We start from the raw sequence: 17,858 nt of genomic DNA, 5'->3' as shown, positions 1-17,858 counted from the left end.
TTAAAACAACACCCATTTATTACTTCATGGTTTCTGTAGCTCAGAAGTCCAAGAGGACTTAGCTGTGTTCTCTGCTTAGGGTCTCACAAGGCAGAAATCAAGGCATTGGCTGAGCTGGGCTCTTCCCTGCAGGTTCTGGGGAAGAATCCACCTCCAAGGTCATACAAGCTGTTGGCAGAATTCAGTTCCTTGCAGTTGTACAATTGAGAGCCCTGTTTTTTCTGCCGGGTGCTAGGCAGGGGTTGCTTCAGTATCTAAGGGCCCCTCCTCATCCTCTCCATGTGGCCCCTTCTCATCCTTTCCATGTGGCCCCTTCACCTCCAAAGCCAGCAGTGGCCCCTCAAATCTTTCTTGGGTTTCACAGCTTCCTAAAGCCCCTTCTGTGACCAGCTGGAGAAAACATTGATTTAGAAGGGCTCATGGAATTGGGTTAGACCCACCTAGGTGATCTCACATTCTGAAAATCAACTGATTAGTAACCTACATTACACCTGCAATATCCCATTTGCCATGTAATGTAATATAGTCACAGAACTAATGTCAGGGGCAGCTATGATGGGAACAGCATGGAATTCTGCCTACCACACATCTGCATAGATGGAGAGTGGTGTGCAGGCAGAGGTACTGGGGAAGGAGAGAGACAGAATGATATCGGGGCTGGTGCTCAGATGTGGGGACACAGGAACCATTGAGCACTGATGCTTTCTGAGGAAGAATCCACAGAGCTAGAGAGCCTGTGACCAGGTCTTTTTTCCTCTGCCAGTGTCTCCCACAAAGCCCCAAAACTGGATTCATAGGTGCCCTTCAAAACATACATGCCAGATCTGGGTCCACCCTATTTCCCAGACCAATCTGGCCAGGCTGAAATGTCAGTAGCAGCCTCAGCTGACACTGCCAACCACCCTCAGAATCTGTGAGGTGGGGAAGGCTGGGGAGCCTGAGACTACCACGTCACTGTGTCACGCTGCGGCAACTGCATTCCCCAGTATCACCAGACACCAAGCCTCCAGCTGAAGGCTCCTTCCAGCATCCGCCCCCACCTCCTGTAGGCCAGGTCTCCCTGAGAACCACAGCTGCTGAGCTGAGTCCCTGACACCCTCCCCTAGAGGCAGGGCCTCCTTGCTTTTTCTCAACACTGGCTGGGGTCCTGGCCACACAAGCCCTAGAAGCATTTTGGTCTGTCCTTGGCTATCTCCCACCCATGTGACCAGCTCACCAGTCCTCCATCCTGTCTGCACTGCCCCATCCCATAGTTCATCCTCAGTCTTCACTTGTAGAAATGCTGATGAGCGAGCCACTAGATCTCACTCTACCTCATGCCAAGCTTCAGTAATCAGACTCTAAAACAGATCAGGTGAGGCCTTTGCTACACTACAAGACCATCTTGAGGGCAGGGACTGGGCCTTGTCATCCCCACGTCCTGAACACCCAGGACAGTGCCTGGCACAGGATAGAACTCAGAGCATTCCGATCAGTGGGTATGTAGCCCACTCGCGTTCAGAGTGCAGGCAGGAAACAATGGCACCCGGAAGCCTGCCTCTGCTTTGCTGGACCAGGCTGCCATCACCTTGTAGATAGGCCAGGCCCAGGGAGATAAGTGAGGCTTGCAGTTACTCCTTCATTCCTCTGTTTCTACAAAAGAGGGCAATGCCAGCTAAAAAGGATCAGCCGTTATTCTAATATTTCATATCCCACTGCAAAGTGGTGGTGAATCAGTGACTTGCATCCACCCCACCTCCTGTAGGCCAGGTCTCCCTGGGAACCACAGCTGCTGAGCTGAGACCCTGACACCTTCCCCTAGAGGCAGGGCCTCCTTGCTTTGTCTTCATACTGGCTGGGGTCCTGGCCACACAAGCTCTAGAAGCATTTTGGTCCCCTATTTTTTGGTGAGCTTCTATGGAGAGCGCATGCCATAGCATTCAGTCAGACCCTGGCTCAGAGGTGGAAAATCACACAACTTAGAAGTAGCGGGATTCTAATACCTGTCCTTGAATATGCTCTTGGGCTGGCTCAGAACCTGGGATGGGAGGGTAGCAACACAGCCATGACCTGGGACTCTGGAAACTGAAGTTCCTGGGTAATGTGAGAAACACCCTACATTACCTCATGTGCCATGTTTTTAATGTTGGAGATGAGAACATCCTTCTCTTTGCCTAATTAGGTTCAATTTATAGCAAAGATATGCAAGGAAAATAACCTTTTCTGACTGAGTTCATAGCAGCTACAACCTCTGGGAGGAAGTGGTTCCAGCAGCTGTTGATGGGCTCGCTGCCATTCACAGCTGCTTAAGCAGCAGGTTGGGAAAAGAGGGTTCTCTAGCTCAGTCTCTCTGCGTTCATTGCAAAACATCTCCTGAATGCTCCAGGAATCAGGCTGGAATTTATCATACATTTGGGGAAAATAAGTCAACCCAGTGAAAAGATTTGCTGCAACCTGTGAGAGTTATAATAGCACAAGAAATGGCCTTTCCGATACAATGGCATAAAACCTGAAGTTTTATAGGAAAAAAAACTTAGGTAGTAGGCATATTTACTCAGGCCATGCCTGCAAGCTGGAAGGTTTGGTTGCCTTCAGCATGGAGCTTTTCTTTGCGGACTTTATTGCAATTTTAATTGTTGCTTGTGTGGCCGTCTACTTCATGCCTCCTCTTCCCCCCAGGGACTGCAGGCTCCATGAGGAAAGAGATGCTTTCTGCCTTTTCACCACCAATCCCCACCAGAAAGCTAGTCCCTGACACAGGAAGCATTTATTAACTATTTGTGGAATAAATAAATGAGAGATTAATGTCTCTCTTTAAAGCAGAATAGAAAACCAGAATAAAATTGAACAGCAATTGATCATATTTGGAATGGTGCAAAGCTATCAGTTGCACTTAGAATTTGTATTTCTCTAAGTCTTGCTCACAGCTCTAGCATGAATGTTAGTGAATAGGTGGTATTTTTAATCCAAGTGTTGATTTCTATAGAAAAGATGTAATTGCTTGTAATCACGTGCTATTAGATCTGAGATACTGCTAACCCTTCTGAGAATCCTAATCATTTGGACCAGGTGAATACCATCCTGTCTCACAGGCATGGTGCCCGAGGAAAGTGACAGCAAATGTCAAAACAGCTTTCTATCGCACCCCAGGGATGGGGAGAAGACACAACCTGGTTTTTGGTAGCAGTTCAACCTCAGGAGGAGCCAGCGTTTGCTAAAATAGGAACTCACCTCCATCAGAGGGAGCGGACAGTGAGCCTTTTAATTGCTGACTCTTTTGAACACTGACCCACAACCTCTCTTTGACTGGGAAAATGTTGAAGAATTGCAGCATCAGGCAGGAAGTCCTTCCCATTCGATTCAAAAGACATCAATGATATTTTTCCCTTTACCTTTTCTAGCTTCTCTTTAGGGGACTTTAAGGAAACCAGAATCTCTAATAGAAGTGGGTGACAGTAGGTTCCTATCCACTTTAAAGTCTGTAATGAGACACATTCATCTCCCTTCCTGACCCTCTTGACGGAGTCAACTAAGTTACTTAATATTCTAATGTCCTTGAGTCCCTTGCTTAGAGAATTTCATTTGTTTGCATAAAGGGAAAATTAAAGCCCTACAGTAGGCCTCATGAAAAATTGCTAGAGTTCTTGAGTTAGATTTGGAAGCAGGACACCTACGACCAATAAATACTCCATCCTCCTACAAACTAAAAACTAACACAGCCCCATGAACTTGAGCTTCCCTGATTCTCCTCATGCAGCACACAGCGTCAATAGATGGCCCTTTACCCTTTCCTCCTCTGCTTCCTTACCCTGTGTTCGTAAGTTAAGCCCTTCTCAACCCAGTTAGAATCTTTTTCCGGTATCCTGTGTCACCCACCCCACAAGAAGGTGGTGTGGTGGTGTAAGGATTAGGAGTGTGCCCTCTGGAGTCACACTACCAGGACAAACTTCCCAGTCCCACCTCTTACCAGCTGATTGACGTGCAGCCAATTATTTCACCTCTCTAAGCTTCAGGCTGTCATCCATAAGTTGGGAGCAAAATAGCTGCAACCTCACAAGGTTGCTGTGGCAATCAGAAGACACAATCCCTAGTAAGCCCTTGAGAACAGTTACCTATTATTGATTCCAAAATGCTCTGGCCAAAACCCAATCCTTTCCATTTCCAAACATGCCCATGTTTTTCCTGCTTCTATGCCTTTGATCCCACCATTTTTTTTCCCACCAGAATGCTCTTCTCCTTTTATCTCCTTCACAGAGTAGGCTAAATGCCTCCGTTGCCAAGAAGACCCCATCGTTTTCCCCAGCTGGAAGTTTGCCTCCCTATTTGGCACACTCTTGGCACTGCATCTCTTCTTCTCTTGGTATCAAAGAGCCTGGCTTGGGAGCAGGCAACCTGCCCTGGAGTTCTGGCTCCACCTCTGCCCAGCCATGTGGGCTGAACAAGTGTTTGCATCTGTGTAACAGGATTATTTGTTATATTATACTAGTTACGTAAATAATTATATCCGTTATTTTATTATCAGTAACTACAGAAAGGATTAAATGAGTCACAAAAGCACTTAGTACAGTGCCTGGTGCATTTAAAAGTGCTAAGTATTTGCTTTGATTGTTCTGCCTCTCATTTGCAGGTGTCTGGAATAGAGCAGAGTTTTCCCAAAGCCTTGCAGATGTTACTAAGGTGACTGTACATCCAAGTTTGCCTGTTGTTCCAGCACAGAAATTAATAGCACCCTCTTTCATCCTAAAAAGTACCACAGTTTGGCCAATAAATGATCCACCCAAAATATTACTCATTTGGTAAATTGTGTTGAGCTAGTAAAGAAAAGCCCATGTGAGGCTTGTTGACCTAGGTCCCATGGCTCAGTTACTCCCCTCACTCCAAATGCAGGACTGACACTGAGAATGCCCCTTCACATCCTCCCTGGCCACACCTCCCCCTACCCCATGACCTCCAGGCACCGTCTGCCTCTAGCCTGACCCTGGCTCTTTGGAATGCTCCACTGCATCAGTGTATCCCAATTACTGCTGCTGCTTCTGCATCCCTCCTCCCTCTCATCATCTGTACACCTGAAAGCCTGTACAAATATATTTGCATAAAGATGATCATATGTGACAATAGTTTAATGTGATGGGTGAAAAGAGTCTTCAGTCTAACATGAAACAGTGCTTTAACCCCAAAAGAGAAAATTCGGGCATCAGAGATAGGCTGTGGCAGGGGCAGACATTTGTCAGAGGGAGTCACCATAAAACACCCTTTTAACGGATTTGCAGTTATTTTCCAAGGATTTGAATATCTGGACCCATCATCTCTGTGCCCCTGCCTACCCTCAGCTGATGGGGATGGCATCTTTTAGTCTAATGACATATGGCACATAAGCAAGAGTACCTTGCTAGGCTTTCAGGAACTCCACACTGAAGACTGTGACGATGGCCCAGGGAAAAAGGAGTAGCTAGTGCACATTCAAGGAGCAGCCATGAATGAAATATGAGCCTAGGGACAGTGACTGAAGAGGGAGATTCCAAGGGAGGGGGGCTTCTAAGTGCCCACCTGGAGCTGAAAATGGGACATGGGGGAAGGGCCAAGCTCTGTTTCACTATGATCCAGACTCCAAGAGTAGTTCTTATCAGCCAGGAATAAGATGAATTTCCAAGCTCTAATAGCAGAATTAAATTGACATAGCCATATATTTAGCAAACTTCATATTGAGTGCCTACTCTGTGCAAAGCACTGGGTGACTAGAAAAGGGTGCTGGACATTAGTTTCATAGGAAAAATAGTATGGCCCTTTCTCCAAGGATCTTTTGAAGTCATTGTCTAGGTAAAGCAGAAACAAGTAAAGCAAGGGTCTGCAAGTGTTCCATTCAGAATGGGAACCAAACCAGTTGGCGCCAAGATTGCAAGTCACTCGGCAAAAAGCTAGAAAAGACCAGATTTAGGTACCACCCAAGGGTTCTTGGACCTAGGAAGTGGAGGCCCCCAGGTTATGGAGGCAGGAGAGCAGGCCCGGTGGATGGGATCCTTGCAAACCTCATTCCAAAAACAGAATTGAGCACAGAGCAGGGTTCAGGGTTAACTCTACCTCCGCTTTCCCAGGAAAGCAAGAGAAAAGCTGTAAAGATTCAATCTACCATCAGTGTTGGAAGAGTTAAGCCTCATTCAAGAATTAACAGAGGAATTAACCTGAAGAACCACAGAAACTCATGTGACCTGACAACTTTCAAAGCGTGTAATATATCCAATTAAACATTTTATGCCACTGTGACTACAGGGTTTGTGTATTCATAACCCCAAAGGTCTTTACTTCTTAGGCACTTAGGTTTTTTTCATCTTTCTGCCCAGACACATCTGTCTGTATAATTATATCATCTAAAGCATAATATGTGGTATAATTGCATGAAATTTAATTCTTCATTTTCACCCTGTGGTGTGTATAATGTTCATGGTTTATATAAGGTGCTTGGAGATGGAGTTCCAGCTTTTGATAAAGCCCCTTTCCTATCTTATAGTCACCTCTTTAGGGCTCTGTTCAAGTCCTCTTGTCCGTGAAGCTTTCCTTGACCACCCCAGGCCACGATGACTGTTCCAAGTTTCTACAACCCTCATCACTCACTTAACACTTGCCTCATATTATCTTGTCTTCCTAATTTGGTCTTGCATCTGGTAGAGTACGAACTCCTCAAAGGGAAGGACCAAGATCTCCTATTTCTGTTGATCACTTGTAGCATCTGCCCGAATGCTTTGGCACCTAGTAGATCCTCAACCCATGATAAATAGATGCTGATTCACTAGGGCTGGGATAGAATCCATGCTCCTTTGCAGAGGCACATGTTTTACAAGCTATGCACACTTCTTCTACCAGCCCAACCCAACCAAATCTATAGACAAAGAATGATGCTTAGTTCTGTATCAGTCAGGAGCTTTCAGGTGACAGAAAACCCAATTCAAATTGGCTTAAGCAAAATACCAAATTAATTAGTTCAGATAACGACAAAGCCCAGGAATAGTCTGGCTTCAGGTATTTTTGGATTCAGAGCTCAAGTTGTATTATTAGAACGAGGTTTTCCTAACGTCTCAGCTCCTTCTTCCTACATGTTGATCTTCCTCACTTTGCTTCTAGTCTCCTTCTGACAGAAGTTTCAGCCCTTTCAGTATCTTGGTCAATAGAAAAGAACAGTGCTATTTGCCCTAAAGTGTCTCATGACATCTCATCAGCTCTGATTTACTCACATGCCAATCCCTGGACTAGTTACTTGGGCCCCAGGGAGGCAGTATGCTGCTGCATGACATAAACCTAGAGGATATGTTCCAACCCTAAAGCCCAGGAATCTGTTTTTAACAAGTCCACCAGATTTTTCTAGTGCACATTAAAGTTTGAGGACCACTGATCAAGCGTCTGGCCACACGAGTAGGTGAGAAAAGAACCAAGACAACGGGGGATAAGATCACTGGAGGCAGGAAGCACAGCATATTTGCTGGGACATCTATATAAATATGGAATTGCTTAAAATGGCATCAGGGCTTGGGGAGAGCAGTGAAAGGCCATCAGCCAGAGGTACTGCCCATCAAAGAGTAAATTTCACTTATAAGACTCAAAGATACATTTAGACTTTGGTCCCCAGTTAGATCCATCTGACTCGAAGTCATAAATTTGTGAAATCTCAACTTTGGAAAAGACTTTACTCCAGCCGCCCCCCGCCCTTTTTTTTTTTTTTTTTTTTTTTTTTTTTTTTTGAGACAAAGTCTCATTCTGTCACCCAGGCTGGAGTGCAGTGGCGCAATCTTGGCTCACTGCAACCTCCGCCTCCCGGGTTCAAGCAATTCTCCTACCTCAGCCTCCCAGGTAGCTGGGACTACAGGTGTATGCCACCAAGCCCAGCCAATTTTGTGTAACTTTTTAGTAGAGGTGAGGTTTCACCATGTTAGCCAGGATGGTCTTGATCTCCTGACCTCCTGATCCACCCACCTCGGCCTCCCAAAGTGCTGGAATTACAGGCATGAACCATCGCGCCCGGCCCCAAACACCATCTCCATTTGATCCCAGAACCCCTTGGACATCATCCCTTATCCACTGTTCATCTAGCCACTACACAAGTACTTCCCCTGATAGAGATATCCTTACTGCTCAAAGCAGCTGAATCATCTTCTAATGCTCTAGATGTTTAAAATGTCTTACTCTGTTAGGCAGAAATCTATCTCTATAAATTCCTTCCATCAGTCCTGATTGTACTAGGAATGATACAAGACAACTCTATTCCTTGTGCCAAAAGACACCCCTTGCATATTTGAAGACCGTATTAACCCCCCTGAATTTCTTCTAGCCTCCAGGATACACAGCCCTAGCGATGTCTGTCAGTCAACCCTTGGGTGTTGTGGAATCTAAGCCCCTACCTCTCCTGGTTGCCCTCTCTCCTGAAGGTACTCTAGTTGGTCTGTGTTCCTCCCTTTTGGAGTATGATGCTCAGAACACAATACTCCAATAGTGATCTAATGAGAGAAGAATAGAACCATTGTCTCATTCTAGACACTACTTTTCTATTATTACATCCCAGCATTGTGTTAGCATTTATAGCAACCACTTCTCAGTGCTTACTCATCATGGCTTTCTCCTAATCTCCTCCCTCTTTGCCCTTGTGCAGCTGCTAGGTTACATCTCTCTCATTATAGACCCTGTGGAGTTTGTTTGTGAGCCCAGGTTTATGACCTTAGAAATAATAAGTGAATTTCAGACAAGAAGAATAAGCTACACAATTCTATTACCACTGCTTACTCATTAACTATTGTAATCTTTTAAATAACATCCCAGGATTTAAAAGATAAAATTTAGCAAACATGGAAGACTTACCATGTACAAATAGTGAAAACATGGAGATGAATAAGTGAGGAGGGGAAGTGTTTGCTTTTGCTGGGACTCATGTTTTGGCCAAAGAAATAGAGTGAAACAACCAACCCCAGCAGTGGGTAGCAGTCGTCCTGGTAATGGTGTAATGGTAACTCTCATGTCTGCCTCGGGACTGAGGGACCTTACTCAAGAGCTGACAGGGTAACTGCAGTTGGAAGGGCGTGTCTCATTTCTACAGTCAACAAGGGAGAAGCCAGGCCTGCCAGGAAGCAGGAGCCGCATACCAAGACCCAGAAGCATAAGCACGATGTACGTTCTGGGAACTGGGGCTGGTCCCAGCTGGTTGCAACCTGTGGGCAGAGTGGCGAGGGAAAAGTGAGGTTCTAGCCAGACTGTCAGGGCCTGCAAGACCATATTGAGTCTGAATTTCATCATGTGATCTCTGAGGAGAGAATGAAGATCCTTAAAGGAGGAAAACCAGCAAGTGGAATCAACACTGGAAAGCAAGGAGACCAGAGAAGAGGTCGCTACACTCAACTGAGGAGTGACATCTAGAACATACAAGTGTTTCTTGCAGATCAATTTTTAAAAAAAAGAAAGAAAGCAGAATAGAAAAGTAGACTAAAGATATGAACAGACAATTGGTAGAACGGAAAACACAAATAGCCGCTAAATATGTGTAAAGGTGAAGACCTTGTTGGCAATCAGGGAAATTAAAATGAACACTACAACATGTTGCCATTTCACAGCCAGCTGATTGGCAAAATTCGAAGTATGATAATACTGAGCATTCCTGAACTACTCACACGCTGATAGTAAGAGTATAAATTATAGGCCTCCTTTGGAAAGCAACTTGTCAACATCTAATAAAGTTGCAGTGTGCACATCATTGCATCCAGGATTCCAAGCCACAGTATCAGTCCCATGTATTCACTGGAATATATACGAGGATGTTCATTACAGCCTTGCCTGTTACAGCAAAAGAGAATGAGAAAGAGACAGACAGAGCACACCTAACTGGCTGTTATGGGCTGAATGGTGTCCCCCCAAAATTCATATGTTAAAGTCCTAACCCCTAGGACCTCAGAGTGTGACTATATTTGGAGATAGATTCTTTAAAGAGGTGGTTAAGTTGACATCAATTCATTAGGATGAGCCCTAATCCAATATGCCTGGTGCCCCTATAAGAAAAGGTTAGGACACAGGTAGGCACAGGGAGAAAACAGCCATCCACAAGCCACGGAGAAAGGCCTCAGAAGAAACCAACCCTGGCAACACCTTGATCTTTTCTAGACTCCGGCACCAAGAAGAAAAAAAATTCTGTTGTTTAAGCCACCCAGTCTGTGGTACCTTGTTATAGAAGCCCTAGCAAACTAATACAATGGCCTTCAACGGGGGCGTAAGGTTAAAAATAATTAAATTAAAAGAATAAACCAGTTCTATGTGTATCAGCATGGCTGCAGCTTGACAACATAATGTCACATGAAAAATCAAGTTGCAGAAAGTACAGTCAGTGTGAGGGGAATTCTGTAACGTAGCTGGGACTTATACAAAGTAATTTCGGGATATTAGTCATGGTGGGGAGGGACAGGAGTGGGGTGGCAGGGAGGTGGAAAGAGGCTTCAACAGTACCTATAAGGCTTCATATACATAGAGAGATACAGAGGTATAAATGACAGAAAGTAAATATTTGCTAATCGTGGTGGTAGGCACATGTTATGCTTTTCTCTGTATTTTATTTTTATATATGTTTTTAAATTGTTTTAAGAGGAGATTGGGAAAGGAGTGCTGAGGACCTGAACCAAGACAGCAGCTCAGGGGGAGGAACTCCCCAGCATCTCACTTTAAGAAACTAATTTTTCTCTTCACTTGTTATCTATTCCTTTTCTTCCAGGAGATGGTGCAGTGCTGTGTTCCAGAATGAAGATACCAGCTGCTTTCTTCCCTGGATGAGTCCTGGGAGCTGCAGTGTCATGAGACTTGACTCATGTTTTCCTTTTAAGTTCTTCCAGTTGAGAAAAATGGAAACCTCTTTTAGGTGTTCTCGCTAAAGCCTTTGCCCAAGGGTCCCGCCTTTCATAATGACTCAGCATGTCCAGACCATGCCCTTGGTATTGAGCTTTCAGGAATCAAGTCACACACATGTTCAGTTTGCCCACAAAAGGCAGTGAAGCCAGGCCCAGCGATGTTCCTGAAAAGGGCACAGATGGGTTTCTGGTTCCACCCCTGCCTCTAATCAGATCCATTTCCCTGGGCAACTCTCTCACTCCTGAAGCTCAGTTTCCCTTCTGTGATACCAGGGGTTTGGACTAGATTTCACCCATCCCCGATGCCTCTCACCCTGTTTGTGGTGGAAGCATGGCTCTTACAGGACAGGACCCATTCAGGCGGTTGTTAATTTATCTTGTCCGGAAGAGGCAGCTCACTTGTGAATCTTGGCGTATCAATCAACACTTCCAGCGGAGACATTGCAAGATTCACAGCCTGCAAAGCATATCTAAGCTTGTTTATGGCTATCCTAAGGGCTATGCTAGTTGCTTGCAAACAAAACGCTCCAACTCATTGTGGATCTATATTTGGTTCCAGCATGAACATTGTAATGGCTAAAATTCAAAACCAAGCAGACAGTCGGTACCTTGGGACTTATTTCTGAGGCTGAACTGGGCTATGCCAAAGGTAATCAACCAACTGATCCTTCAGTATTTGTTGGCTCTTTGGCCTATACCTGTTGGCCCCATTGTGACTTGGGAAGAATTTGTCTTTAGTGCTTCTGCTCATCCATCCCAAAGCCTTTGCAGCTCTGGGCCCCTGACTTGTTTCAGTACCTAGTACTCTCTTCTCCCTCCTCTACTCCAGTCACACTTCTCCCTCAGGGAAGAATCTATCCCAGTTCTTGATCTCTTGAGCTTGCTCTGTTCAAAGAACATCCTTGTTCCTTTATAAGGACTTCCAGGCAACAGGGAATAAGCAGGTGGCAAACGTATGCTCTTTGAACTAACATCCTTCCTCCACTCCCCACCCATGGCTCCCTCTCCACAATGTGGTGGGAATGAATCCCTGCCTTAGCCCTTACTGGCCTGTGCTCAACCTTAAAGCAGGTTGCTCAACTCTCCAAGCCTCAATTTCTCATCCATAAAATAGGGAACACAGTACCCACTTTCCAGGGCACTTTTCAGGAGTGATGCATTAAGGTATCTTATGCCCCTGGCTGTTAGAAGATGTTCAGCAAACAACGGCTATTATAAGAGTCACGGGCTTAGAGGAGGGCAGGGGTTCCTTCCAGGGTTTCCAGCTCGCAATGATATTAAGCCTAATGATATTAGGCATTTCAAAGGAAGACCCTCGAGTTCACGATGTTGAGGACTTCAGTTCTAATGGGAGTGCTAATGCCACATTACAGAAAATAAACAGTGACCAACACATAGCCGCAGAGAGAGTAGCAAACCCCCCAAGCATGGCAGAACTAGAGATTTAGGACTCCAGGCCTGTAATGATGAGCCATGGAATTAACCCCACACTGGGCATCTGAGAGTGAGGGGTTCCAGTCCCAGCGCTTCACCCAGCTGCCAGAGAGCCTCTGCTTCTCCATTTTCTCATCTATAAATGAGACAGTTGGATTTGATTAATCTCTATGGTCTATTTCTGATCTTACATTCTAAGTTTTTTAAATTCTCTCACTTTAAACAGCTGCCAGCCTGCCTGCCTGCCTGCCTGCCTTTCTTCTCATGAGCTGTGATTTTCATGCATTAAATAAAACAAAGACTCTTGCCTACATGGAGTTTACATTTTAGGGGAGACAGATAATAAAGATAAGCCCAATGCATAAGATGTCAGGTGGTTAGGAGTGCTACGGAGAAAAGTTAGGCAGGGGATAGGGGATGATCAGGAGGAGGGTGTCCAATTTAACTGAGGAAGGCCTCCCCAGCAGGTAACAAATGAGCAAACCCCTGGAGGAGGAGAGAGAACGGGAAACAGCAGGGCCAGAGATTCCCAGGGATAGTGAGTGGCCTTCACAGTGTGTACAGGGGGCCTTGCAGACAGTGCTGCGGCACAGACGAGGTGGGTGGGTGCATGTGATGGGAGCACATGGAAGCTCTTTCCCCTCAATGGAGTCTGTCATAGTGAAATAGGAGGTGAGGTCATGAACTGAAAGGATAGGGATGGAGGTGTTAGAGGTTGAAGGAAAGGAGAGAAGCCATGAAATGGCTATCTGAGAGAGTGGGAGTAAGAAGGACAGGGGAAATGCTTATTCCTTTCTGTGCCTTAAGAAATTGGTTCTCATGAACTAGCTGGGGGCATAATAGAGCATTTTTATCCATTCACACATTCATTTGGCAAAATGTGGGTGAGTGCCATTGGCTGGCACCCTGTGAGGCAATGTCAAACCAAGAGACGTTTATATAGGTTCACCAGACCTCCCTATTGGCCCAGGACTGTCCCTGAGACAAAGATTTGAATGTAAGTTATTTATTGGGGAAGCAAAGGTTGGGGGTTAAGGAAAGGAGGAGCCAATCCCAGTTGTCACCATGAGCAGCTGGGGCTCAGCCCTATGGGGGCCTCCAGGAGACTGTAGAGCACTGCGTCATCATCCCCACGGAGGAGGGTGTGCGTCCACCAACTTCTGTCGTTCACTGGCTGTGGGCTGCTCCCCATGGTGTTAACTCTGGCTTTTCTAGCCTGCTCCAGTGAACAAAGCAAGCCTGCAGGCTGGCAGTGAGCACGTCAGAGGGTATAAGAGCAGTGAGGGTAAGAAAATATGAGCAGGCATCAGCAGCCTCAGTACCACTCTTGGAAATGTCTTGGTTTAGATAAAAGGTTATATGTCGCCCTAAGTATAAGACACAGTCCTTCCCTTCAAAGGATGAATTTAGAAGGGAGGCTAAGAAAAGGCTTAAACCTAAAAAACGGAAAAAGAAACCATAAGAGAAGAAACAGGATGGCATAGGCTAAATGCCAAGTGAGTCTAGTCGTCAAGGAGTTAGGGGAGGAGGTGACCTCCCGGGCCTGGGATGGAGGAGAGGGTGTCTGAACTGGGTGAGCAGACAAGTAGCAGAGGGCATGAGCTGGGACCTGCTTCACCGAGATGGCTGTGTTTTGCCTTTGTATCCAAAGCTGACACAATGACAGGTGGCTGCTGCTGACTTGGAGACCCCAAGGTGTGGTAGAGAAAGACTGATGCTCGTCCAGTGCCGCCTCTGGCCACCTGGCCCTGCAGGTGCAAGGCAGTCTTGATTTGCAGCTGAGGCTGCTGTTTGGGAAGCTGTCATGGTTCAGAGGCTCTTCTTCAGGGAAGCGTAAAAGAAGGAGCTGCTCTCAGGTTGTTATAAAACCGTCTCAAAAATATACCTCTGATTTCCAGCCTTCCTGCACAGGGCAGCCGCCAAAGACACAGCCATGACTCACTGCAACAAATGATCCTGGCATCTTTCTTCCTGCAGCATTGTAGAAGTTTCAGATATTTGGCCTGTGGTTCACTCTCGTTCTCCAAACTCTGAAGGGCGGGGTTAGCTGAGCACTTGGATTCCATATTTTGATGAGGATGAATTAATTCATGCACAAACACACAATCACAGACCTACCACTTGGGTTGGGTGTTCTAATGAGGGAGGTGATTGCATGATGCTGAGTCAGGACACGGTGGCCCTAGCCTGATTGCCTTTCACTCTAGGTCCGGAGACCAGTGCCTGCTGTGCTCCTGAGTTTAACCCTCTCCTTTCTCCAGCCACCTCCTCTGTCCCTTTACCCTGAGTTACGGACTCTCCCAGGTTCCACCCTTCAGTCCTGTTCCCACACTCCAATAGCTGTCCCCAGAATTACCATAAAAGTCAAAAATCTACTCATCTGCTTCCACACACTTCTTCCCACCCTGTGGTTGAGGAATTAATTGTTCTCAAACACCTCTTTGTTCTTTTTGCCCCATATGGTTCAGGAACATTCAATGGCTCCCTATGACCCACAGAATAAAACCCACATTCAAACAGAAGGTCCTCTACCAACCATCCCCTACTCCCTGCTTCCCATCTCAGCTCCTTACATCCCAAGACGGCCTATCTGCATTAGCCAAGTCCCTCAACTTGCTCTCCCTGCAAGACTTGCTAGTTCTGACTTCCCAGATTTCTACTTTCACATTCTCCCTGCCTCCAAGACGTCCCTCCCCTTAGCAAATCCATTTCCATTGCTTGAAGCCAGAAGAGGTGACAACAGTGAACTTTCCCAAAGACTGAACACTCACTGCACACTGATCACCATGACTGATCAGTGTGCCCTTCAAGTCAGGACCCACACACTTGATTGAATGAACAAATGAAGAAGCCTTCCCGGCTGGGCCTCCCTGTTCAGATAATCCCCCTTGATACAGTGGGTCTCAGCATGAGTGGGTAGAATGGTTACAGCTTGAATCGTTTCCCTCTACCCCACAGCCCCCTATATGTAGCAATTTGCAATTTCGCTGAGGCAGATTTTAGTGTCTTGCTGTGAGGCTGATGCTTAAAGTGACTTAGCTAGAGAGAGAACCCTACAGTGCATTCAACCTCCAAATTTAAACTCGGTTCTGTTTTACTCTGCTCATCTGTCATGTATGCAGTTGTTGTCAGGAAGTAATTTAAGAAAATGTTTTCCTCCTGAAAATGACCACCTTTTTTCCCCAAGGGAAACAGAAGACTTTGGTAACGGTGTAAAGGCAGTCCCCTTGTGGTATTGGCAATGCTGGCCTCCTTTTTGATTTGACTGTAGGCTCCCCCTCTGTTTGGTTCATATTGGCTCCTCAGTGCCTGGCACATGGAAAGTGTTCAATGTTCATTTACTCGATGTGTAAATACATGAGTGGTGACTGTACTATGCAACTGTGCTTCAGAAACGTAGTTCTAGACAGGAATGCATTTCAGGGAAAAGCCAGGAAGCTGCACAAACATTTTAGCATTCAAAAACATGGGGATTTACAATGTTTCCCAGATAAATCACTCACACAAGCCCACAGCTTCTCTTGCACATGGTCATCTGCCCCACTGGAATTTCCTGCTGTTCTTTCAGGGGCACGTGGTTGTGTCCTCAACTTAAGCAGTTCCTTGAGGGCAGGCACCTGGTGTCATGTTTTCATGTTCCCTCACAGAGCCTGAACATTGCTGGCAAGATCACAGAAGGTGGAGGGTAAATGTTTGCTGATTAACCAATGGAAATGTTCCGTTGAGGAGGGGTGATTTGCAACTCCTCCCTTGGGCCCTAGAGCTGCCCATGTGGTGCCCCTTTCTCAGGGTAGCAGGCGCCTACACCTCCCTCCTGGAGTAGCCACATCAGGGCAGCTCTAAGGCCAAAACTACCTTCAGTAGTACAAGAATCACAGACCATTAAGAATGTCAGAGCTTACAGGCCACCTCATTCAACCTCCTTGTTTTTCAAGTGAGGGAACGCTGAATCCAGGGAAAGGAGGTAATTCTGTCTCAAGCTCTCAATGCCCAGTGCCCACTTATCCTTCCCACACAGGATGCTCCTTCCTGCTGACCTTCTCAAGCCTCCTTGCCTCTCTAAGACTGCTGAGGTCCCCATTGTCCAGGAGGGCCCAGGTTCACATTAACCTTACACATATGAAATAGTTAGTGAATATAGCTGTGAAATAAATGAATGACGTCTACAATTAGAGTATCACAATCTGATATTTTTGAGATGGGAAGCCACTCTGCCTCTCACCTGCAGCCCTAAGCTTCCCTGAGGCTTCTGGGAGTTCTGGTTGGACCAACAAGCTGGAGGTGAATGCTAAGGGGGACCTCATCTGCAACCTGCACGTAACTCACTCAACCCTCTTCCCATATCCTGAATTGCCTACAGGCCCACAGACAGGTGCCAGGGCTCCATGATTCAATTGTTTTAACTCAAACAGCATTTATTATTGTTTTTTATTTTTAATTTTTGTGGTATATAGTAGGTATATATATTTATGGTGTACATGGGATGTTTTCATACAGGCATGCAAGGTGAAATAAGCACCTCATGGAGAATGGAGTATCCATCCCCTCAAGTATTTCTCCATTGAGTTGCAAACAATCCATTTACACAAGTTATTTTAAAAATGTACAATTAAGTTATTGTTGACTACAGTCACCCTGTTGTGCTATCAAATAGTAGGTCTTGTTCATTTTAACTACATTTTTTATACCCATTAACCATCCACACCTTCCCCACAACTCACCACTACCCTTCCCAGCCTCTGGTAACCATCTTTCTACTCTCTATGTCCATGAGTTGAACAGTATTTATATTGTGTGTCTACTATGTTCCAGGCACAGAGCCACAGGCTTGGGTCCCTTTACATGAAATTTATAGTCCCTCACTGAACATCCCTGTTTTGGACAGAAGAACCATCTCTGATTTATCACTCTCTCTTGTGAAATACGTGGAAATAAGGTCTTCAAGTTACCATGTCCATTTACCCACCCCAGACATCCTCTCAACCACTGTGAACTTATCATGGAGTTCCAGTGTCCCACCACAAAGAAAGGGGAGGAAGAGTAGAAAGGGTTTGGCTAGAGTTTCCTGGCCTGGCTTTTCTATTCTACTGGGTAGACCCTCATGGGGCCCAGAGGATCAGCGATATCTGCCCTCCTCTGGCACTCATATAGGATGGAGACACTCCGGGTACAAGGCGGGTCCCAGCTAAAGGAGAGTCCGGTTGTACAGTCCCTAGAGAGAGTCTCCTAGGCCTCACTGGAGAAAGATGGCATCACCCCAGGGCTTCTGCCTGAGGACCAACTTATTCCAAGGCCTTTACTTAGTAGAAGAACACATGACACCATTATGTAACTTTGAAAAGTAAAATCCATGTTGATTAATAAAAGTGATTTTTCCAAAGCTGTACTAACTTGTGCTCAATTTCAAATCCATTTCCCTTGCTTAATAGACTGAAAAGGTTTGAGGGATGACTTTCAGTTAGGGTGCTTTGTCATGGTCCCCAGAGAAACTCATCTCTCCAGGGGCCAGCATGGAGGAGGAGAGGCAGGAATTGTCTGCTTTCTCAGCATAATCTAGATTCTACAGACCCTGAACACTCT

Source organism: Macaca fascicularis, chromosome 4 (assembly GCF_037993035.2).
Source record: "Macaca fascicularis isolate 582-1 chromosome 4, T2T-MFA8v1.1".
Taxonomy (NCBI): Eukaryota; Metazoa; Chordata; class Mammalia; order Primates; family Cercopithecidae; genus Macaca; species Macaca fascicularis.
Note: the sequence above shows the minus strand (reverse complement) of the source record.